The sequence below is a fragment of the Mesoplodon densirostris genome, chromosome 9 (genome assembly GCF_025265405.1).
Source record: "Mesoplodon densirostris isolate mMesDen1 chromosome 9, mMesDen1 primary haplotype, whole genome shotgun sequence".
NCBI classification, from domain to species: domain Eukaryota; kingdom Metazoa; phylum Chordata; class Mammalia; order Artiodactyla; family Ziphiidae; genus Mesoplodon; species Mesoplodon densirostris.
The window spans coordinates 109884253-109907793 of NC_082669.1; the positions used below are offsets into that span (position 1 = coordinate 109884253).

The following is a 23541-nucleotide window of genomic DNA, read 5'->3' on the forward strand; positions in this document are numbered from 1 at the left end:
GAAGTCAGGCTGGTAGGGACAGAAATGGCCAACTGGATATGGGCAGGGTCCCAACAGAGCCTGTGCCACTGCTAGAGACACGTGGCAGTAGAGATCCACCAGCCCCATGCTGGATGCCTCTCTCCAGCATCAAGGCCACGTAGAACGACCTTGTAAAGATAGCTCATGGTCAGGATTTGCTATGTGTGAAAGCTTTAACAAAGTGAAAATACCTACTCCTCGCTGCTGACTTTTTTGTTGTTGTTGCGGTACGTGGGCCTCTCACTGTTGCGGCCTCTCCCGTTGCGGAGCACAGGCTCCAGATGCGCAGGCTCAGTGGCCATGGCTCGCGGGCCCAGCTGCTCCGCAGCACGTGGGATCTTCCCGGACCGGGGCACGAACCTGTGTCCCCTGCATCGGCAGGTGGACTCTCAACCACTGCACCACCAGGGAAGCCCTCGCTGCTGACTTTTGCAAGAAGATACAGAAATCTTGGGACAGACTCCTTTCTTGGCAGCCAAGGAGCTCTACTTAGCCCTATCACTGCCCACTATGAGCTTTTTTAAAAAAAATAATTAATTAATTAATTTTGGCTGTGTTAGGTCTTCATTGCTGTGTGTGGGCTTTTGCTGTGGCAGGCTTTCTCTGGTTGTGGCGAGCGGGGGCTACTCTTCATTGCAGTGTGCGGGCTTCTCAGCGCGGTGGCTTCGTTGCAGAGCACGGGCTCTAGATGTGTGGGCTTCAGTAGTTGTGGCACAAGGGGGTCAGTAGTTGTGGCGCACGGGCTTAGTTGCTCCTCAGCATGTGGGATCTTCCCGGACCAGGGCTCGAACACGTGTCCCCTGCGTTGGCAGGCAGATTCTCAACCACTGTGACACCAGGGAGGTCCCCCACCATGAGCTTTTAACAGCCTTTTTTTCTTTCTTTATGAAATAAATTGAACAGACTATTTAAAAGTTAAATAATCAGGCCATCATATGGAAGACCCAATAGACTTGAAGTAAGGAAACAAGGTACAAGACAGTTAAGTTTCAAATAAGAGCAGAGCTAGCATTGCAAGAAGCCCTAGTGAGTCAAGGGAGCCAGGGTGGACACACTCTAGGGACAGGTAATGGGTATGATGACATGAGTCTCTCACTGAAGAAGAATAGATTCTGTAGAACAGGGTGTTTAGAACAGACTTCTAATTGGTGGTCATTGTTTGCAAAATGCAGACTTGGACTACTTCACAGCCTGGGGTTATATAACCAACTCGTTTTAATAAGGGCTGAAAGTGCCAAAGCAATCAACATGACAAATTCTTCTGGACTGACTTGCAAAGGAATAGATGACGTACCTGCAAATATATGAATACCCATCATAGCTCCTAGGAGGATAGAGCTTTCACACTATGTGCCAGAAATTTTCTCTTGGCATTACAGAATTTAGGAGCATTCCAGAATTGCCCAGAATTGCCCCAGATGCCACAGTGACCAGTATGTGCTCGGTATCAGTGTTCTGCAGAAACATCAGGTCCACAGAGCACCCACTGAAAGTTCAGTAGCTGTTCAATAAATATTAATGAATGTTGATGCTAAATTAATTGTGGAAGTGGTAGGTGGCATCATAGGAAGACTTCTCCTACGTGGAATGTATTTTTCTCAGTCCTGCTTCTAGACTGATGAGAGAGGATGACTTACAGTAAATTCATTTCCCTCTTCTCCCAGATCCAGAGCTAAAGGTGACACAGCCAGCGTGTAGTCACACGTTCAAAATGTCCCTGGTTTTTGCTTCTGCCTCCCTCTGCTGTAAAGGCTGGATGCCAGTTTGCATCGCAGGTGGGTAAACTAAAACTATCCCACTTTTTCTGAAAGAGATGATCATAGATAGGAATTTTAATCAAATACAATGCACAACATGTCACCTTATTTTGTTGTTCTGTCATTTGCTTAGCGTGGTGTGAAGAGTGGGCAGCTAAAAGACAGAGATTGGTAAACTTGAAATCTTACCGTCAGAAACATGGAATGGCCACTAAAACTTGATGTAAAAACTCCCAGTGTTGGTGGCCTGATAGTGACATTACAGCTCATCCCCTGGAGCAATTAGCAGAAACCTGGGCTAGGCCCAGGTTTCCACTCTTCCCTGAGATACTGAGCATCAGCACTTGTCTATTTTTAAATTCCCAATTCAAGTTATAAAAAAAGCAAAACAGGGCTTCCCTGGTGGCGCGGTGGTTGAGAGTCCGCCTGCCGATGCAGGGGACACGGGTTCGTGCCCTGGTCCGGGAGGATCCCACATGCCGCGGAGTGGCTGGGCCCGTGAGCCATGGCCGCTGAGCCTGCGCGTCCGGAGCCTGTGCTCCGCAACGGGAGAGGCCACAGCAGTGAGAGGCCCGCATACCGCAAAAAAAAAAAAAGCAAAACAGACAATTGTTAAGCAAGGAAACAGTAGCCGAATGCAGCCAATAATGTGAGGCGGTGTTTCACCTGGTAAAACCTATGTCACATTTGACTCGATCTAGGTACTGATTTCCTGACTCCTGGTAGGAAGCACGTTGAGAAGCGTGGATTGATGGTTCACATTTTACCTTGGAGAACTCCTCTGTTGCCCGCATCTGGGGTGGTCAGTGTTTGCTCCAACTTCAGGGCCGTTGAGAAGATGCCTGGGGGACTTGGAAGACAGCAACTACAGTGCAGAGTAGCAGGTGCACAGCTCACGGGTGTCCCAGTGATGGGGGCGGGTCTGGGGAGTGGGCAGCAATAGAGGAAAGGAAACAACTGGGAAACTTCTGCCTGTATCCTTATTTTCTTCCTCAAGCCCCACACAGTGTGATCTTGTGTATAGTGTTGCTTATTCAGGACTGAAAAATGGATCACTAATGAATACGGCCAGATCTGTAAGCTCCAAATTGTACTGTCCCCAAAGTACGATTCATTAGTAAAGCTGGCCACACTACAGTGAATTTTCCAACCTTCAAATTAATCATTAAAAAAATAGTGGTGTGCGCTTATATGTGGAATCTAAAATACGACACAAATGAACTTATGTATGAAACAGAAACAGACTCACAGACATAGAGAACAGACTTGTGGTTGCTAAAGAGGGTGGGAGTCGGGGAGGGATGGACTGGGAGTTTGGGATTAGCAGATGCAAACTATTATATAGAGAATGGATAAACAACAAGGTCCTATTGTATAGGAACTATATTCAATATCCTGTGATAAACCATAATGGAAAAGAATACAAAAAAGAATATATGTATAACTGAGTCACTTTGCTGTACAGCAGAAATTAACACTACATTGTAAATCAACTATACTTTAATAAGATTAAGAAAAATAGTGATGTGGGTTATAGAAGGTGGCTTCTGAAATGCCTCCCAAGGATTCCATTGGATCCTATGCTTAGTGATAGCATAGTCTGCAGTTATACTGAAAACAGAAGAGGTTTTCTAATGTTACCTAATAAACTTGGTTATTTAACTAAAGGGACTTCTGAGCACTGTAAAAGTTACCATCTGGGTTTTCCTTGCTGCTTATAGTATAATATGAGAGAAGGAGAGATAAAGTGAGGTAAGAATTTTAAACAGGGCTTCCCTGGTGGCCCAGTGGTTGGGAGTCTGCCTGCCAATGCAAGGGACACGGATTCGAGCCCTGGTCCGGGAAGATCCCACATGTTGCGGAGCAACTAGGCTCGTACACCACAACTGCTGAGCCTGTGCTCTAGAGCCTGCGAGCCACAACTACTGAGCCCACGTGCCACAACTGCTGGGGCCCGCGCTCTGGAGCTGGTGCTCTGTAACAGGAGAGGTCACCACAGTGAGAGGCCCACACACCGCAACAAAGAGCAGCTCCAACTCGCCGCAACTAGAGAAAGCCTGTGCGCAGCAATAAAGACCCAACGCAGCCAAAAAAAAAAAAAAAAAAAAAGAATATTTAAACAAAAAGACAACAGGAGACCCAAGACTAGAAAGATACATCAGAGACTTCTGGTTTCAGCCCCAACATGGAGAGAGCTTAGGAGTCATCACTCCCATCCTAACAACAAGGAAAACCTGAATGCACTGAAAATCGATGATGTTTCTTGGACCCAGAAGAGCATGGAGGCGTCACGGCACTGGGCTTCCCAGGAATCTGCAGAGATGAGTGAATACAGGAAGGTGGGGCTGAGATCTGCTTCCCCGGAGACACAGACCCGGAGGACCCTCCCTCTGGTAATTGCGATGAATTTCTGGAGGCTGAGAGTGGAGCAATGCGGGGGCGGGAAACTGCGGGGGCGGGAAACTGCGGGGGCGGGAAACTGCGGGGGCGGGAAACTCTGCGTGGCCTCAGGGCACCACCCACTTGTGGATTTTACCTCCAGAAAAGAGTGGACTTGAGCATATGTGTTAGTGTGAAGCGCTCCCAGTCGCTCCAGGCAGCCGTAACAATGACCCCTGCCATCTGATGACGCCTACTGCCTTGCTAAACCCCTTCTACACATCAATATTTCGGAGCCAGTTTCTTTACCCAGAACACAGCACGGTAACACCTACCTCAGAGCTGTAAAATCAATGAGAGAAATAATTTGCCCAGAGATGTTCACCAGGGAAAAAGCAAAGCCAAGATTCTAGACCGATACCTGCCTCCACAGCCATGCCAGGTCCACTGCGGTACTCAGATGCCCCAAATGTGCCTTCACATTTGCGGAATAGAAATGTCACGAGTCACCTTTGAATTGTCAGTGGGCAAAAGCGACGGTGCATGATAACTTATTTTACAAAACGGAGACGATTCCTGTTTGGACTTGGGTCTATTAAAGAAATGACTGAACGTCAGCCAACACCTGAGACTGAAATCTCCTTTCTACTGTTCTGGGGCACCATATGGAGATGTGCTTCTGTTAGCAACTCCCTGTGCAGCTCTGGTTCCCACAGGTGAAACCAACTCCGTCCTTCGTTTTACACATGATGAAACTAAGGCTGTGGAACTGGGAAATCGAAACCGAATTATGAGCCTTGACATTTCGATACAGAATATTCAAACGATCACTACCTAGAGAAATCTAGGCAAAACTTCACATTTGGCTAAATAACATGGCTGTATCCTAACGGTCCACTGTTCAGACTTGTGATTCTAACTGTTGCAATGCAATCTTCATGGAGCAGGTGCCCTTTCTTGATTACTTTATTTTTAGTTCCCAAGGGTCAATTTTCCACCTCTACCCGAAGGCTGCCTAATTAGACCACGACTTCCCAGGTGCCAAAGAAAGAAGACGGAGAAGAACATACAAAGAAAAAAATCCTGGGGACATGCAAATACTTCCACGGCAGAAAGAAGTGGATGCACTCTGCTGCCGCCCCCCGCCCCCAGCACGGCCCTGGTCACGCAGATGGGGTCCCGCAGACCGCCGCCCCGTGCAGCGCCTGCCCCGGGAGCAGGATGCCTTCCTCCTCAGCTGTAGCTGGTGGGGACTCTGCCGAGGAGCCTGGGTACCGTCCCAGCTCGTCCTCCGCCCCCTCCACTGCCTCGCCTTCCCTGTGCAGTGGAGCCCGGCAGAGCCTCGCGTGCCACCTCCCGACCATCCCGGGAAGATTTGGCGGCTCGAGCCGGGGCACGAGCTGCAGGCGAGAGCGGGCGCCCGCCCCTCCAAGTGGCCCTGCTCAATTCAGCCGTGCCGGCCGGCTGGGCTGCCTGGTCCGCACGGACTGCGGCTCCAGGCGCGGCGCTGGAGGGCGTGGAGGGGTGTGCGAAGGTCGGTGCTGGAGGCCCGCGCGAGCCCGTGCGCTACGCGCCCTGCAGTCGCAGCTCCGCCCGGGAGGGGGCGGGGGGCACGGGCTTCTCGTGCTTCCGCGGCTTTCCCCACCCCTTACTCGGGGGGAAGAGCTCAGTCCTGCCGCTCCCACCCTCCCCGTACACTTACCTCCTCGCCCCACCTCGGAGCTCCTTTTGGACTTGCTCGCGCTTCTGGTCTGGAGAGTCCTGGACTATTTCCCGGGAAGGCAGCCCTGGGCCGAGCGCCCTCGGAGCCGCCGGCGCCGGCCGGGCTCCCTCCGGGTCCCAGCAGCTGCTTCTCCTTCTTCGGCTCGGGCTGCAGGGCTTAGCATCCCTGGGCGGGGGGCCCCACGGAAACCTGCCGCGTGGGGACGCCGCCCGGACGTGGCTGCACAGGGAGGACCCCCCCTCGCCTCCGGGAGACGCGCACCTTGCCATCCTCCACGCGCCAAGGAACTTTTAAAGGTGGAGAATCGGCCTCCAACTTCCTCCGGACATGAATCAGACAGCGGGAGCCTCCAATAACGTCAGATGCCCCCCGGGGAAAGGCCACAAGGTAAGGGACCCGCGACGGAGGGGCTGGTGCGGGAACCTGGAGAGCAGGTGGCGGCGGCAGTTTGCGGGCGAGTGGACAGGCGCTGGTTTGCGTATTCCGAGCCGCCGGCCCCTCCTCAGCCGGGGAGAGGGCCCTTTTGAGTCCTGTCGGTGAACCGGGCGCGGGGGTTTGTGAGAACAGGTGGTGTTTAATCGACCCAAAGCCAACGCCAGGCTCTGCAGGTGCACCTGCTCTGGGCTGCCCGGGGCTCGGCCGGCTTGCTGGCAGACGCAGCTGTTTCCAGGGATTGCCGCGTTTCGGGGAGGGCGAGAGGTCAGCCGGGGGGAGGCAGGGCCTCTCGGAATCAGCCCGTGACCCCTTGGCTGGCGCTTCCATTAAGGGCTTCCCGGGAAGCGTTCTGGGCTCTGCCCGAGGCGCACGCTCTTGTCGGTGTCACGGACATGTGCGTAATTAACTTTAATGGGCCGCTGCGTGTCTGGAATGATTCCCAGGAAATTACTGAGGTTCTGAGGAAAGAGGTGCGGGCAGCGGCCCTCTGAGGAGCAGTTCTGAGAAGCTCTCCGGTGGCCCAGAGCGGGAGGGACATGCCCAGGGAAGCGTCTCTGTCCGCACGCAGAGAAGCAGATCCCCACGTTGGTCTCGGTTCCACGGCGATCTCGTGCGCGGCACAGCCTTGCTTGGCCACGGTCAGTTGTTCTCGTCTCTGCCTCACCTGTCTGTTCTCACCTGGTAGTGGTTAGTTTGCGAGGAAATTCCTTACCTGGGTTACACAGGGAAGCTGTGCAGCCGTGCATGTATCAATGTGCTTTAAAAATATCTTAGAGTATTTCTAATTTTTTTTTTAACTGAAAGAAGGCAAGTGCTTTGGATCATAGATTTGATGTGTAGCCTGAATCTGTGCTCTGAGCTTTTTGTCTTGTGTTTGCTACGCCTGTTTTTGCTTCTACCTTTTTTATATGCAGAGAAGCATATGTGTTTATTAGCATGTTATTAACAGATTGTTCTCATTAATACCTATTTGTTGGCTGTTGGACATATGTGGAGCTGAAGTTAGTAATGGTATTAGATTCGTTTGGTGGATAAGCGAACTCCTGGTCTGTTATGTAACAGAAGGAATCAGGACTGAATACTTTTATTTCAATTAAGTGATAACCAGCGTTTTCTACTCCATTCAGGCCTGAGTGAAATATTTGAATCAGCAACTCATGTCTTGATCTCTGTTCTCATTAACTATGGTTCGAGTAGTTACACTTTTCACATTTACTTTATTTAATATCCTTAAGAGATGTCTTTTTAATATGGGGTAGCTGATATTATAAGTCTTTAAAGATAATAGAGTTTCACTCATCAGTGAGTATGTAGTAGAGACATTCAGAAGATCATTCAGTAATTTCTTTTTTAAACTGCCTTCGGTTCCGATGGTAAAGTGGCTTCTTGACAATACTGCAGGGTATTGACACCAATAAAACTTTCTGGGAAGTGTTCAAACACACAGCAACAATTTAGAATGTACTAGAAAACCTTTAGTCATGAGTTAGGGATCACCCTGTGCCTCTAGCCGGTGCCCACCAAATGCTTGGTCCATTGAATGATATTACTTCAATAAACAGTCATCATCAGGCACTTATTTAGCAAACATTGTAAACTCCTACTAAGTTCCAAGAACCCGAATACAAATCTGCAGATTGCTTTGACTCTCTAGAACACAGCTCTAGTCATACCCACCCTTCATGCTTTAAAATCATTGATGGTCCCCATAGCCTAAAGGGAGGTTATGATTATCCATCTGCTGGGAGAAAAAAATTCCAATCCCCTTCCTCAAAGAAGAATCTAGTTAAGTTGTACTTTGCTTTCGCATTTTGTAAATTGTAGTTGGTAGTTTGTTTTGGAGGTTGCTGCAGAGAGGTGGCAGTGCTGGGATGGAGGGTTAGTGAACGTTCTGGAGAGAATGAGGGGCACGTACAGAGCAGGGCTTAACCGTCGACATTGGAAAGTACTGGACAGACCACGTGAGACTTAGGTTTCAATAGTTTTAATAAAGCATCAAACTTAATAATATCAGTTTATTTTATTGTACGTTTGAAGTGTTTTTTTCCATCTTATGTGCTCTTGGGAGGGTTCATGTTGGGACACTTCTTGGCCGGAAGAGCCTCAATCTCTCCGGAAGACGTTTCAGCTGGACTCCCTTTCGTGTTATTAATTTACTGATGACTGTCACAGCCATTTCTGTTTGGCACTTTATTATGATTTGTTCTTGGGCAGACATTCCTTGGGAAACATTTATTGTCTTCCTCTTTTAGGGTGGCCGCTCAGTGGTTGAGTTGAGCCATCTTGGGATGTGTTATTTGCCTCTGGGTTCCTTCTCAAATATTGACACCCCCAGACTTGGGAAAAGAAAGGTCCTTTTTGTAGCTTCCTTGCTCCTGACTGTGGGGTCATCGACCATCTGCTAATAGCTGCCAAGGACCACAGAGGGTACCAGTCCAACTGTCATCCCTGGTGTGGGCAGGAGCCACTGGTCCTGAGGAGGTAGCTCCAGAGTGACAGCCACCTGGCACTGGGAAAGTAAAATGTCCCCGTGGGATCCTGCAGTCTCCCCTACCCCGTGTCAGTCTGGTGCTGAGCGCAGTAAGCATATCCGTCAAGCTACAGATACTTGCAAGAGGGCGTAACAGCTGGGTGCAGCCCACAGACCAGTGGAGCAGCTTACCTGGGGCAACTCCACAGGGGTGGGCTCGGCGCCCGCCAGGGCTTACTGACTTCTGCCAGCTCTGGTCTGATATTGAGACTTTCTGGAAACTCACTAAGTGCCTTACTCTTTTGCTTTCTTTTTTTAAAAAAAAAGATACAAAATGAATGGTATACACCTCATGCTACTAATTACATAGAAATACGCATGTGAAGAGAAAAGACAGTAAGGAAATATACCACATGTTAACTCTGATGAGCTCAGAATTAGGAGACAGAGTGATTCTTATTTTCACTATACTTTCCACTTAAATCTTCCATAGTTATAATATATTGTAGGGTTTTGTAGGGTTTTTTTTAAATGAATATATTTTGCAATAATATTGCTAAACAATGTGAATGTTTAAAATTTTGGTTTGGAAAACTTACATACCATTGTAGAAGGAATTTATTAAAATCCAATATAACCTTTATAGAAAGAAGAGCTGCAGTTTTATTATTTATACAAGATGTTTGCATTTCTTTTTCATAGTCTAAAAGATACTAAAGTCTTGCGTGGTAAAAGGTGGGGTTACTGACACATCTCAGTATTGCAGAATGGACAACTTAAACTTTAATGTGTAGTCGCTCAACTGTATTCCAAAATTATGCTGTAATTTGTTAAAAAAAATTTTTTTTCCTCATGTTAACTTCTTACTTCACTGGTGCTAATTACTAATCCTTTTCTTCACTGCCTTTTGAAACATAAGAGTAGTGGTACATAGAAGTGACTGCTACTGTTGTGGGGTGAGCATATTCAGGCCTGCAGGGTAGCCTCACATTCTGTTTTCTGATCTCGCCAAAGTATTAAAATTTCAATGTCATGCATATTGAGAGGAAAATAAATTTTATATTTAAAACATTTTGACTGATAAACTAGATACAATATTGTATCTAAAGCTCTAATTTTGATTGCTTTATGTTGGGCATTTTTATAGTTGTTGGGGGAAATCAAGAGGACATGACTGCTGGTTGACCTGTGAGCTGGACCAGGGCAGTTGGAGGCTCCTCCCCCCCGCCCCCCGTCCTTGGAAGCTTCATCTGCCTACTGTTCCCACAGTGGGAGCTGTTCCAAGGACGTAGCCTTGAGAGAGTGAGCTGCTGTTGAGACCACCTGGCCTGAATACGTGACTGAACCCAGTTAAAGCCTATCTATAAACTTGAAGATTCTGGGGGGTGGATAAGGAGATCTGCGGGTCTTGGGGCCACCCGAGATCTAAGTCCCCTTGCTTATTAAAACTGCCACCTGCCAGTCTGGACAGTCTCCACATGTGGGGGCAGGTTTCAGATGACACCCTGAAGCTCCTGAGGTTTTGAACCAGAAATAATCCAAGTGGTAAAAGTTTCTTTCTGATGAACTTAGCTTCTTTCTTCCTATTCACTTCTGCTTTCTACTTCTAGTGCTTATTTCACCACGAGACAGGGATGGCAAAGATATGGCCTATGGGTTCAGTTCAGGTTGGGTCTCTGTCGTTTTCCCTTCAGGGCCTTAAAAACAAAAGACTCTTGTCAACAGAAAGCATTTTGGTTCAACAGGAATGCATTTTGTGAAATAATACTAGCTAGACCCACCAGCATTTTTACTTTGCCTTTATTCTTTTTTTTTTTTTTTTTTTTTTTTTTTTTGCGGTATGCGGGCCTCTCACTGTTGTGGCCTCCCCCATTGCGGAGCACAGGCACCGGACGCGCAGGCTCAGTGGCCATGGCTCACGGGCCCAGCCGCTCCGCGGTATATGGGATCCTCCCAGACCGGGGCACGAACCCGTATCCCCTGCATCGGCAGGCGGACTCTCAACCACTTGCGCCACCAGGGAGGCCCTGCCTTTATTCTTAAAGGTATTTTTTTTCCGTTAGAGAATTCTGAGTTGATAAGGTTTTGGTTTCTCTTTCAGCACTTTTTTTTTTTAACATCTTTATTGGAGTATAATTGCCTTACAATGGTGTGTTAGTTTCTCCTTTATAACAAAGTGAATCAGCTATAGGTATACATATATCCCCATAGCTCCTCCCTCTTGCATCTCCCTCCCACCCTCCCTATCCCACCCCTCTAGGTGTTCACAAAGCACCCAGCTGATCACCCTGTGCTACGCGGCTGCTTCCCACTAGCTATTTTACATTTGGTAGTGTATATATGTCCATGTCACTCTCTCACTTCGCCCCAGCTTCCCCCACCCCGTGTCCTCAAGTCCATTCTCTACGTCCGCATCTTCCTGTCCTGCCCCTAGGTTCTTCAGAGCCCCCCTTTTTTTTTAGATTCCATATATATGTGTTAGCATCTTTCAGCACTTTTATTCTGTTTTTTAAATTTTTATTTATTTTTTTATACAGCAGGTTCTTATTAGTTATCCATTTCATACATAATAGTATATATATGTCAATCCCAATCTCCCAGTTCATCCCACCACCACCCCCTTTCCCCCCTTGGTGTCCATACATTTGTTCTCTACACCTGTGTCTCTATTTCTGCAGCACTTTAAAGGTGGCATTCCACTGAATTCTGGTCTCAGTTTTTTCTACTGAGAAGTGAATAGTCACTTGCTACACTGGTCCCTGTGTGTAATGTGCCATTTTTCTCTATATACTGTCAAGATCTTCTCTCTGGTTTTCATTGTTTGAATGTTACATGCCCGGGCATGGTTCTCTTCCTGTGTATCCTGCTAGGGGTTCAAAGGTCATCTTGAATCTTTAAATTCACCACATTTGGGAATTTTGTGGCCATTATCTCTCCCAGTGTTTTCTCCTGTCCTATTCTCAATTTGTTGAGATGACAATTATACATATGTTAGGCACTTTATATCATTTTGCAGATCTTCATTTTCCTCTCTCTTCTTCAGATACAGTCATTTCTATGGCTTAGTTTTCACATTTTGTGCTCTGTCTTCTGCATTCTACTCTTGGCAACTTCAGTGGTTTACTTCAGATGTTGTATTCTTAATTCCAGGTTTCCTACTTTGTTCTATTTTCCCTGCTTAGATTTGCTGTCTTTCATTCGTTGTGTGAGCCCCATTTTCCTTTAATTCATGGCCCTCATTAGTAATCGCCACTTTTAAAATCCTTGCCTTCTAGCATCTGGGTCGTTTGGGGACTGATCTGTGTTGATTGTGCTTCTTTGTTGAGAATGGGTCGTGTTTTCATATTTCTTTGTATGTTGAGTAATTTTGAATTTTATCCTTGACATTGTGAATGTTGGGTGGAGACTGGTTTCTGTTGATTCTCACTAAGGTAGGCAGTTAAGTAAACAGCAACTTATAGGTAATTGTGTTCTTTTATCCTTATCTAGATCACCTTGAATTTCCCCAGTATTTGCATGGCTTGGGGCAACCAGGGATCTGAGCAGCATTTATACACAGAATTTGAGGCTCTCCTACTGTTTTTTTTTTAGCTCTAGAAATCCCCCCTCACTTTCTAGCTGAAGCAGCTACCTCAAACCCTGTCCTCTACAAAATCTGCTCACTTTGGGTTGCTCTCTAGGGCTTTCAGATTATCAATTTGTTTCGCATTTTGAAAATTATATGTGTGAAGCTGGTTTGTCATGACCTTAACTCAGCCATTGTTGGGTCTGGGACTCCCCCTGTCTTTCTCACCAATAAATTCAATGCCCAGACTTTAGAATCAGTAGTTTGGGGGACCTCACCTAGTGGAGCCCTGGAATCCGTGGCATCAAGTTTCTATGATAACTCAACAGCCCTCTAGACTTACTCCTAACTTTTTCTAAATCTTTTTTTTTTCTGTTTCAAATTCTTTATTATACATCATGGTTGCACAGTTTGAGGATGGTTAAATACAATTGGTTTTCAATTTTTCTTTGAATATTTTCCAGATTACTACATGCAAGTGACCATGAAAATATTTGGCATTTTAAAAATTTGAAACTCTGAACAGGCACTTACATGAAGGAAAACATTACCACTCACAGATAACCACACTTAAAATAGATGCTTCAGCACATGGTACATGGTACCTTTTGCCAGTTAAGAAGTTGGTTACTGACCATTTTTCAAAGTGCCATAGTAGTAAAACAGGCTTAAAGAAATGTAATTTGAGTTACTTAGCTTACTCATAAAGTAAGGTTAACTGGCAAGACTTGCACTGAAGTGTATAAAAAAATATTGGTACAAAAGCCACTGAACCATAAGTGAAAGTAGTTTCACACAACAGGCTTCGTTTTAGTTCCTACACCCCACATTTAGTGTATTTGAGATCAAGACCCCATGCGTAGCATAAAACCAGATGACTGCAACCTTCTTTTTTAGAGGGTTTGAACATTACTTGAATTTAATGTTTAAAAAATTTAAACAGAGTGGATGAAGAAGTTTACATTTGAGTTTGAACTAGTCAAGATTCCAATTTAACAAACATGAAATTGTCCAGATCTGGGTAACTACATACTTCACCTGTTCTCCTGAGTCCCCCATCCTCAAATTTTCCCCGAAAAGGGAAGAGAATATTTGCCAGAAAATTATATTTGCATATATGTGCTAAAAAGATTCATTAAACCAAAAAAATTTTTTCAAAGTATTTATGGAAAAATTATAGTTTTAACAAACTAAAATGCCAACATAGAGTCAACTCCGCATTGCAGAAAACATACAGTGGTACCTATCAGATAGTAGTAGCAAAATGGTTACTTAATATGGTACCCACCCCCCCCAAAAAAGCTGCAATGATGCCACATAATCTCTTATGGAAAAAAATTTATAATTCACAACACAGAAGACTTCAAAGAGAGCAAAATTCAGGAAGCCATGGAATGGTAGACTCAGAGGACACTTGTATGCATTTCTCAAACACGTATGGAAAATCATAAATGTAGTTTTCAAAAATATTGAAATGCCATGTTTTAAATCTTTGCAGGATGTACAGGCCACTCAGGTTTTCTAATTTTATTTGAATACAAAATATTTAATTTTTTGCATGTAGAGAATAAGAGGTAATCATTAGCATGAAAAAGGAGAAGAAAAGAATTTGTAATCAACATTATGCAGAAAGAAAGCAAAATTACAAATACCAGCCTACTCACATGAAAATCTTTAATGTTTATGCTGATGTATAGCTGAGTGCTTATCATTAAATGAAAGTGTGCAGTTAAAAAAGAAAAAAACAGCACGGCAGTTTAAGAAAGTTCCAGTGTTTCAAAGAAAGCATTTTTAAAATATGTATATCCATGAAGAACATTTAGTTATGTCATAAAATAAACTCAGCACTGTAAGATAAAGGAAGACTGTCATAAATGGAGTTTTGGCTTTTCCCCCCGCCCTACATGCTGCAACCATCTTTAACCTGCCGAACTTAAATCTCAACGGATGTAAGAGTTTTTTTTTTCTTTTTTTCTCCTATTCAGTTCACATTTCAGGCTGCTCAGCAGATGCCTGTGATTCTGGCGATTCAACTCTCTGGTGAAAGTTTGCTCTCTGTTTCCTCAGTTTTTCAGGAGCTTTTCTCCACAAAATGATCTCCTGCTGCTTGAAGTACATCCTGTCTTCCATATCAACAAGGACTAGAATTAAAAAGTACCTTAACGGAAAATTTTTTGTTCACATCTCTCATTGTTGGAGTTGGGTCATATCCCGCTAAAAACAGTCTTACTGGAGTTGATTCACCTTTTACTGGTGTGCCATCCATTATTTCATATTTAGCGATTGTTTCTGTTTCTGTTGTGGCACTGGGTCCAATTCCCGTGATCTCTTTCTTAATCAGTTGTAACTCCATATGTTGGGTCTTTATTCTTACGAATAAGAAGTAAATTTTTCCCACAATCACATCCTTTAAATACTTTGATTTATTATATTCAAATTCTATGTGTAGACAATCTTCAGTGCCCACTTCCATTTTAACAGAGTTTTTGACATCAGGATAGGTAGCAAAAGCTGGTGAACAAGAAGGTCATACATATTCTTTTACGAAGTCTGTCAGTCTTCTTGCTATTGTCACTTTAAGGAAATACCTTAAGCAGACATTGGCACCGCTATAAGATTCGCATGGCTTTTCAACTTGCATATATTCAAAATCATAACTTCTGCTCTGAGTCCGTTCTCCAGGTAAGGCTACTTCTTTCATTAGGTTTACAAACCCGTGAGTATGACTCTTGTCATTGAAAAGTTCAGTTTGACCTACAAAGTCAGTTCTGGTTCCTTGGTGCTCTAGCCTCTTTCCAGGCTGCTGAAAGGCTAGGTTTACCTTTCCTGAATCAGATTTTCCATCATCGAAAAGATAGCGTTTTTCTACTTTGCCAACTTCCGTCTTCACTTCCGCCATTTCCCTGGTTTCCCATCATTAAGGACAACATCGATCTCACAAACGGGACCAAAAAATCCAACAAGAAAACCCATTGTCTGTGCTGCCGCCGCCGCGTCCCCCCACTTCACTCCTGTTCCTTCAGGAGAACTCCCAGCCCAGGCTCCTAGTTTTCTAAATCTTTAGTACAACAGTTAAGGCTCCTCTGCACGTTGAGACCGTATCGAGGAAGGAAAGGCCAGTGGGTGCCACTCTCCCGATATTGCTTTACCCTCCTACCTTCCCCTCCCCAGGACTCTTTAAAAATCTCTGTGAACCACTCTTCTTGTTGATTCTCAGTCTTTTTTCATATCTTCTTTTGTCACTTTTTCCTCTCCGTCTCTCTCTTTTTTTCCCCAATGTACGTTCTCCAAAATTCACATTCTGATAAATGATAACTTGTTAAATCGAAAGGTTTTCATTTGTCCCTTTTTCCCCCTTTCACAAAAAACAGAAGCCAATGTCATGATCTCCCTTCTCCAAGATAACTCATTTCCCACTCTTTGCTGCTCCTTCCTGTTTAGACCTGCAGAGCTTCGCTTCATGAGCCATTTCACCCACTTTCCAAACTTGTCCTCAGTCTGCACTTTTTCCTTTTGGAATTAAGCACCTCCTCCTCCTTTTCATGGGTTAAAGGATTTCCCCACCGGATTTGGGGACACAGCTTAATCACCGACTTAGGAAGCCTTCCTAGTGGTTAGATCGGCCGTGACTCACAAGCTGCTCTAGGCATCACAGACACACGCGAGGCTTGTGAATTGTGATTTATCGCCGTCATAACGTGGGTCACATCCTGCCTTTTCTCCTCCCTCACACATTCAGGCCTGGGAGTGAGCACATCACAGCCACCATCCCTGGCCTGGGAGTGAGCACATCACAGAGCTAGAATTCACCTGAGAAGGTGTCCATCGTAACTCCTGGTTGCAGGTACCGCTCTCCAGCTTGTCTGTTGGCTTGAATTTCAGACCTTTCTACCTGTTCTGATCCCTGTACCTACCAGGACCTCAGCCGACAGCTCTTACTGAATTCCCAGCTTCCCTGATCCTGACCACTGACGTCTGTCAGCCTCTGTGGGAGTGCCTGTTTTTCCCATTAGAGAGAATCCTCTTTGCTTTATTTTATTTTGTTTATTAATTAATTAATTTATTTATTTGAAGTATAGTTGATTTATAGTGTAGTGTTAATTTCTGCTGTACAGCAGAGTGATTCAGGTATACATATGTATACATACGTTTTCATATTCTTTTCCATTATGGTTTGTCACAAGATATTGAATATTGTTCCCTGTGCTATACAGTAGGACCTTGCTGTTTATTCGTTCTATATATAATAGTTTGCATTGGTTAATCCTAAACTCCCAATCCATCCCTCCCCCGTGCCCCCACCCCCTTGGCAACCACAAGTCTATTCTCTATGTCTGTGAGTCTGTTTCTGTTTCACAGGTAAGTTCATTTGTGTCATATTTTAGATTCCATATATAAGTGATATCATATGGTATCTGTCTTTCTCCTTCTGACTTACTTCACTTAGTATGATCATCTCTAGGTCCATCCATGTCGCTGCAAATGTATGCCAGTATCTTTTTTGCTTCTGTTCTTATTCCAGTTTCACCTTAATTTCTGTGATGGTTTTATTTTTTCTCCAATTTATTTCCCAAGTTTGCCCACCATTGCTTCATTTTTTTCTTACCTTCTCATTCTCTCTTTCCTGGATTATTACATATTTCCTGATGTCCTTCCTTAATAGAGGCAATTCTGAAGATTTAAAAAAATGCATGTGAGTCTGTTGCTGTTTTGTAGATAAGTTCATTTGTGTCCTATTTTGGATTCCAGATATAAGTGATATCATATGGTATTTGTCTTTCTTTCTGACTTCACTTAGTATGATCATCTCTAGGTCCATCCACATTGCTGCAAATGGTATTATTTCAAGAGAATCCTCTGTACTTTAAAAGCCAATATTTTGTAATAACTGTAAATGGAATGTAACCTATAGAATTGTCTAAAAAGTTAAAAAATTAAACAAACACCAAAGATCTAGCTTCACAGGTAATTTTGCTCAATCCTCTCATTCCATAAAACCTGAGATCCAACGGGTATAAGTAGTTCATGAGAGAGTCAAGACTCGATTTTCGTTCCCTGGTTCCCAGACTTGGCAGATTCCATGGAACCAGGCTGTTTCACGTCTGGCTTCTTTATTTGCACACAAAGTCAAGGGCCACATGCTGTATCAGGCTAAGGACGCTTCCCTGGTATTTAATGTTCCCAAGGGTGTGTCCTGGTCAGGGTTTGTCTTGCCAACCATGGTTCTTCATGCTGAACAAGGGGCTTCCTTGTGTGGTTGGTAATTTCTGAAAGAAATAGGAAAAGAAACCCATATAAATAAAAAAATATACATGTAAATTCTTTTAACTACCCAGAATCTAAATCATCCTGGAGAATTTTAGAAAGTTTAATGGAATGCATGAAACATAAATTGCTTTAATGACTTACAGAATATTAGTGAAAATCTATTTAGGTTATTTTGGTTTACGTTTTATTGATTTTTAAATTTTTCATTGTCGTTGCTTTCTCAATAAAATGCATAAAACAAATACAAGCTCATGCATAAGTTAAATTTCCAGGAATAGAGGGCAGTAAATGAGAAGTAATTGTTTTTCTGGTCTAACATGTTGGATTGTTTTAAGTCAAAAGCTGTAGCTCAAGTGCAGTATTTTAATGATCTCGCATCTTGTATCTTGTGAAGGAAATAGAGGGACTGGAATTTTATAGATCCCAAATCTCATATTATTTTTGACTAAGGGCCTGGAAACCTATATTTAGTCAACAGAGGTGGAGGAAAGTTATCTGACACCTCACTCATCCCCTCCCCACATTCTAGGGCCTTAGAAAGTTTGAATTGTCTTCATGCCACATGATTATAATGCTCTTTCAAGTGTCTCTATCTTCCTTTTTTTATTTTTAAAAATTTAATTAAAACAATTTTTTATTGAACAATATAGCTGATTTACAATGTTGTGTTAATTTCAGGAGTACAGTAAGGTGATTCAATTATACATGTATATATTCTTTTTCAGATTCTTTTCCATTATCACAGGATATCAAATATAGTTCCCTGTGCTATACAGTAGGACCTTGTTGTTTATCTACTTTATATGTAGTAGTATGTCTGTTAATCCCACACTTCTGTCTTCCTTTTTTTTAAATGAAATTTTCAAATGCAGTTAAGAAGACATAAGATATTTAGACATTACTAGATAATTAAAAATTATACCTGACAAAATGTGAATGCAGCAGAACAAGTTCATATTTTTTAATTTTATTTTTCATAAAATAAAAGATGAAGATTCATGGGGCCTTTGCTAAAGTCATCTCAAATGTATGAGTTCAGATGTGGAAAAACTCGTTCAGTGGAGGAGTGTGGAATTAAGGGAGAAGGAGGATGAGTGGATCTCACAGTTGGTTGAGCTGTGCCTCCTGTTTGGACTGAGTCTCAGGGAAGTGGCTGCAGCTCTCTGGGCCTTTTTTTTTTTTTCATTATGTGAACACTGAGGACATTTACTAGGTTTCAGAGCCCCATCAAGCTCTTACTTGCTGATGATATTTCAACCCTAGAAAGAGCCAAGGCAAAGTGATTGCCATTATTAAGACATCCCTGAGCATAGAAATCAAACGCATTTCTGTAGTAAAATGTACTCAATGGAAACTCTAAGCCAGTGGGAGTCCTTCACACTTTAGTGTAAAAACAAGCACTATGAATATCTGACATAAACTTGAGGCCTGAAGCCTGGAAGGTCCTAAATGAAATGAAGAGGCCATCAACAGTTTGAGATGCCTTTCTCTGTCCTTCCACTTTTTACAACTTTTTCCTGAATGGTATCTTATTTCATCTTCATAATAGCTACTAAGGTAGATACCTAAGTTTTTATTTCTCCTTTTTTTTTTTTTAAACTGAGGAAATGGAGCTCCATGATTATAGGCAAAGCACTTGTAGTCACAAGGCGGGGGGTAGAAAGCAAGAAAATGTGTTCAAACTGAAAATGTATAAATAAATAGTAATGCATTTTGTTATTCAGTAAGTTTCAACCCCTAAGTCTATCTATTTCCTCAGTGCTGAGGTTTATTTATGTATTTCATAGGCATTGGACTCCTTGTTGACTGTTCTTAAAAAAAAAATCTGCTACTTTTATGAGTGAGATAGGATTTTCACAGATGAGACAGGAAACAACAGCATAAAATACCAGGGGGTGTGAAACATGAGTACAGCCACATTGCAGGATTGCAGCTGGTCAGAGAAAAGAGAGGTCAGTAGTGTTTAGCCAGGTCATAGCATGTGTCCTACGGTCATAGAAATAGCACACAGACTCAAGACTTAGCGCAACACACTTGTTCTTCTTCCCTGATTGATAACTGTGATCTTTGACAACTAAGGGACCCACAGAATTCCAATAGACAGTTATTACTTAACATCGTCTGTACTGGCTTCTGGTGCTTTTTATTTGGAACCCGTGAGAATAGAGTCGCGTTCTTCCCAGTACAGGAACTCCGCAGCTTCATCTCCTCTGCGTAACAGTCAAGAGTCTGAGAAATCATCAAGAGGGACACAATTTGAAACAAATAAAAACAATAAAGCAATGTGTATCATCTTCTCCCTGGCTCTATCCGCTTTTGTGGTGGTGCAACATTTCTTTCTTAATTCACTCGTCAACTGCCAGCTGGACCTGTGTGCACCAGAGATGCTATTCATTGCGTCCTGGGCCATTTATAGTCGGTGCCTGTAGAACCCTGCCCACGCCCCTCCTCTCCTGTTTGAAACAGAGGACCCGGCCTTCTCCTGATACAGGTGTTTAGACCAGGGCTGACCACGTGCTCCCAGGGGGATAAATCCCCAGGGTGTGCTGAGCCAGTCAAACACTCCCTTGGAAATTTGAGCTAAGAGACGCCCATCCGAGGACCGAGGGCTCACGGGTAAGATCACATAGACTCTGACAGCCATGTACGGTCATGGGCTGCTAAGAATAACTTTTGGGAGAAAGGGGAGGGGGGAGCAGCAGAGGTGACAGACATGATGACCCCTGAGACTCCGAGGACCTGACCTCACTTTCAGACTCTCTGGGTACAGTTCACGGGAAGCCTGTCTCTACTCTCCTTTGTTTCCTTGTAGGCTCCTTCTGTCTCCTGAGATGTCCAATATGTAAAATTGATAGAAAATAAAGAAAACTCTGTAATTACTACCAAGATTTCCTGTTTCTCAGTCCCACTCCCCATTCCTACCAAATAGAACTGTTTTGGTTGAACAGACTTTTTGATAAGCTTCTTTGCATTCTCGCTCTGTATCTCAAGGGACACAAGTGAGGGGGAAACAAAAGTCACTGAATTGCTTTCTAATGGGTACGTTCCAGGTTATTAGCAGACAGAGCTTGCCAGAGCTGAACTTATCAGAAAAATAGAGGGTATGTGTGAGGCTTTACAGCAAGAGATAAAAGGGAACAAGGCAGAAAAAGATGACGTTGCTGGCGGCCAGGAGATGTACGTTGGGGAACAGAATAGAAATGTTGGGTGTTGTATCTCACTTTTCAGAGAAGTAGCAAGAAAACCTATGGGCTCACTGATGTGCTATATGGCTAGACCTGGCTCTTCTGTGGCAATTGGAGTTGGGTCATTTGATGTAACATTTAGGTTCAAGATGAGGGCAGGACAAGGTCTCCACTGCCCAGGGGGGCCCAGAAAATCTAGATTACATCCACAATACATTTGTTCATTATTGTTTTTGCTTTGCTTTTTAATTTGAGCTACTTTGGGGGGTTTCTACATTTTTCTCAATCCAATGAGCTCTAGGAAAAATGATGTGGAATGTGTAAAGCACCTGGGGGCTTCAATAAGCCTTGGACCCGACCTCCTTCTTCAATGAATTCCCAGTGTTCTTCTGAATGCACTGGACTCATGGAACCTTCATGAAACGACCTTATTTTTTTTTCCACCTGCGCCTTTGAAACAAATCTTTGGCTAGTTTGTACCCAGATTTGTGAAGCTATTTAGCTTTTGCTGGGTCCTTTTCTGTTAAAAAATAGTGTGATTTCAGAAGTTAAAATGCCCAGGCCAGTCTACTATAATAAGGTTAAGACAGGCTTCTCCTCTCTCTCAGCTTGACCTGTTTGAGGTCTAGAAGCCTGTGGGACGGGTGGGGGGCGGCTTCTCGGCCTCCTTCCTGGCACGTTTCTTATTCCTCTTCTGCACCCACCAGTCCCCATTTGTCACTTCTCCAAGGCTGAGTTCAGACAGAGAAGAGATGAGGGGAAAGGCAGAGCGAATATGGAGGGTCACAGATTGCTCTAGATGTGGCAAATGCTCAAAAGTGACCTTTATTTTTGTGGGGTGTTTTCAGGGCGTTTTCTTTGAATGTACCCACACAGGATATTGATGGGTGACTGTAGCATCTTCCCCAGCTGTGATACTGTCCCCATCTTCACGCTTCCTGGTGTCACCATGGGCTAGGTACTTTGCTCTGTTGGGTGGGGCTCCTGGCTAAGTGGCTCCTGGCTTCCACCTCCCACGTGGTCCATTTCTGTTTCATGAGAAGCATCCCGTGTCCCATCACCATTACTGGTACAGCTTGCTCACTCTTCACATCCGGCTGCCTGAGAGGCACTCGGGGTTCAGCTCCTTGATTTTAAATTTTTCCAGGAAGGGTCTGGGTACCACTGCTTTATGCTTCGGGGGGCCCCATTTCAAGCTCCCCGAGGGGAACTCTGTGCTCAGAGACAACCAACAGCTTTCCTTTTCCTCATCCGGTTGTACATCCTTCTCCACTGGAAGGATGGAGATTCCAGAGAATTCCACCAACTCTCTGTATTGGAAGCTTCCTCTCAGGTGGATGATGGCTGTTGTGTGCTCTCCATTTCAGACCCTTTTATCATTTCCTGTATTAATAGTCTAACAGACCCTTTAGGCTGTAGGGATGCTTGGCTACCATCATTACAGTTCTTAACTTTTGGTGCCTCAGCTGAAACCGAGTTAGGAAGATACTGTTAAGCTTGGTTGTCTTTCTACGTGGGGTTATCTTACATCTCTGAGAACACGGGCAGTTGGGGATATGTGTAAAGGGTGATGCTCCCTAAGTGCATGTGTGTATTGAGAGGATGTATTTTGGCTTCTGTGATTTGAAAAGTATTCACGGAAGCGCTGGGGCTTCTGCTGGGCAGTGGAGGACACAGCACTTCGCTTGAGATGGTGCTTTATCCAAAGAACACAGGCAGCCTCGCCAAAATGGAAAGTTTCCATTTTCTTTACTCATTAAGTATGGACGTTGCTTATGTGCTCATGCGTATCCAAGGAAAGCGGGAACTCTTGGCAAATTCACTCTTCGTGCTAACATGCCCTCTACCGTGGTGCTTCTCAAACCTTGCTCTGCACAGTCCTCACCTAGGCATTCTCGTAAGAACGCATATTCTGATTGAGTGGTTCTGGGGTGGGGCCCGGGATTCTGCATTTCTTAGAAAGCCCCCCAGTGCTGCTGTTGCTACTCATTCTCAGAGCACCCATTTTTTGTATACAGGCCTGGTCCAGCCTCTTGGGTCAGCTGTCCACTTCAGATATCATCATCTTCTCGTCCTGCTCTGGTAGTTTCTCCCCTCAGAGCACACTTTGAGTAGCCAGGCTCCATTGCTTTCCTGAGTAATGCATCACGTATTAAGTGATGCATTTGGTATGTAATTGTGACAAATCACTGGAAGTCTTTCATTTTGGGAAAAGGATCTTCGTCGTAGTTTGCACATAGTGGTCCCTCATTTCTTTGATCTGTGATTAGAAGTTGTGGTGCCATTCATTTGGAGAGGAGGATTGAAATAGGAAAGAAAGGAACGGGCTTCCCGTGGTCAGCTAGGCTCTCAGCTGGCTTTGTGGCCGTGACCAAGGAATCAGCATCTCCATGTTTAGCCACTTTTATTGAAGAGTTTATTGGGTTAGGTGATCTCCAGGGGCCTAGACAATACTGATATTATATTTCTAAATATATTTTGTGCTTGTCTACTCCGCTATATTATTAAAAAAAACTTGGGAGCCAGCTCTGTATTTTTCCATATATTTTTATTCCTGGAACAGGAGCTAGAACCTTGCCCTTAGTTCATGGCCAGTAAATATTTGTGAATGATGACAATGCAGAAGAACTTTGGTGATAGGAGAGTGGATCCAAATAGTGAGGGATCCACCAAGTTTTTTTTTTTAAAGGGTATTTTTTTAAAAATTTATTTATTTTGGCTGCACTGGGTCTTCGTTG

At 44.1% G+C, this 23541-nt stretch overlaps 1 pseudogene; it reads right to left on the reverse strand.

The window, feature by feature from the left end:
- Nucleotides 1–14336: 14336 nt before the first annotated feature.
- On the reverse strand, nucleotides 14337–15338 carry LOC132496229 (vacuolar protein sorting-associated protein 26A-like; annotated as a pseudogene).
- Between the last annotated feature and the right edge of the window lie 8203 nt (nucleotides 15339–23541).